The 1,999-nt window shown below is 40.2% G+C and overlaps 1 non-coding gene across 1 annotated transcript; it reads left to right on the plus strand.

Moving 5' to 3' along the window:
• The first annotated feature begins 335 nt into the window (after window positions 1-335).
• LOC117069151 lies at window positions 336-462 on the plus strand. The gene has a single exon (XR_004431401.1).
• Window positions 463-1,999: the final 1,537 nt, after the last annotated feature.

Below are 1,999 nucleotides of genomic sequence, written 5' to 3' on the forward strand. Positions count from 1 at the left end.
TTCACTAGCTCAGGAGGAAGGAAATGTAGAGATTTTCTGGTCCGGATCTTCATCTCAAAGTTGGAGAAGGGAGGGAAAGCTTGCAGTCACACTGGGAGTTGGTACCAGAACTGGACTATGGCCAAGTCTCCTGGTTCTCAATTCTAGAGCTTTCCTACCATATCACAAGCTAACCTCTTTGAACAGTGATTTGTCAGTATCTGGTAAAGATTGAAAATATACAAATATCCCATGTATGTGCTCAGGGAGAGAAGAATAAAAATATTTACCACAGCATCATCTGTCATCAAAAATAGTACCAACTTAAATAGCTCTCAACAGAGAAACACAGAGACCTGGAGACTAAGAAAACAGAGTCCTTGAAGTCAAGGTGACTCTGATTTTGGCCTCCTAAATGAAAAGATAGATAGAAGAGGGCTTGTTTGCAAAATAAATTCAAGACCTACTTATCTATCAACAGTAAAAAAAAAAAAAAGAGAGAGAGAGAGAGAAATGCAGAGGCAAATTGTGATGTCTTCATAAGCTGGAATACTATACAGCCATTAAAATGGATATACCTGATCTATATTATCAGCATGGATTGATTTCTAAAGTACAATGTTTGAATTTTATAAAGCAAGTTGCAGAATATTTATAGCATGACATCACTTATGTTAATTTTTTAAATTCACAAATTCAAAGAGAGAGGTTATAAATACATCCATATGTAATTTAGATATTAAAGCATATGCAGGAAGAATATATCAACCTGAGGGGAGTGGCCAGCTGGAAGAATGGGAGAATGGGATCAGGAGAAGCACAAAGGGGACTTCAGCAATAAGAGAAGCATCTGACTTATCTTTTGAGAAAGATTTCACGCAAATAGGATTAAATGTGCTCATCTGTTCATATTGGGTGGCAAGTCCTTGGTCTTTTTGCTTTCCAAACTTCTCTTTCTGTTTGAAATTTTTATCACCCATGAAAAATAAAATGGTTAAGCTTTGATGTAGATTATCCGTCTAAAAAAAATCCCAATGATTATCACTTAACGGAGAACAGAGACTCTGAAATTGGAGATGGTTCCAAGATAACACTCAACAGCACGAGAGACAGGAAGATTGCATGTCCCAGTTTGCCAGACCTAAAACAGAGCTTGTTGCATGTAGTACTCACAAATATTTATTGAATGAATTAAAGAATTGAAATATAATGGATACCAAAAAATGCATTTTCTCTCCTTTCCTCATGAAAGCTAAACAGGAAAATTAGTTAAATGGGGCAGAATGAGTCATGGAAACTAATGAGAAGCCCTTTGTCTAGTCTTAGACTCTTGGAGAAAGATGATGATGGCTGGGACAAGAGTGATGGTAGTAGACATGGAGTGAAAGAAGTGGACAGGTTTCGAAGACAATAGGTAGGATTTGCTGATGGAATGGATATGGGGATTAAGAAGGAAGATCACAGCTAAGATTCTGGCTTCACTACTCCCTTGGAGAAGAGTAAGGAAGAGGGAGCGATTCTGAGTTTCATCTTGAACATGCTGTATTTAAGGTATAACCCAACTTTCAAAGGGAACACACTTCCTTCAGTGCCCCATCCAATACCAAGAACATCTCTCCCTGGGCTCAGGGAGAGCCCAGCCCTATACCAGGTGGTGGGCTCAGCCCTATACCAGGGTAGTGTGTGCCTGCTTGATGCCCCAGAGGGCTCCTAGCTGCTATTCCTTGGGTTCTCAGGAAGTTTCCTGTGACACAGATGTTAACTTGCCACAGTCAGGTGGACTTTGAAGCAGCAGGTCTGCCAGAGTCCAGCACGGCAGAATGTTCCCTCTTACCTTCACGTTCTCAAACTTCTGATAAGAAGCTGTATTAGCCCATGGTGGCTGTATTAGTGTATTCTTGCCCTGCTATAAAGAAATGCCTGAGCCTGGGCAATTTATAAAGAAAAGAGGTTTAATTGACTCACGGTTCCATAGGCTGTGCAGAAAGCATGATGCTGGCATCTGCTGGGCTTCTGCAGA

Source organism: Trachypithecus francoisi, unplaced genomic scaffold, assembly GCF_009764315.1.
Source record: "Trachypithecus francoisi isolate TF-2019V2 unplaced genomic scaffold, Tfra_2.0 Lachesis_group21, whole genome shotgun sequence".
Lineage (NCBI taxonomy): Eukaryota > Metazoa > Chordata > Mammalia > Primates > Cercopithecidae > Trachypithecus > Trachypithecus francoisi.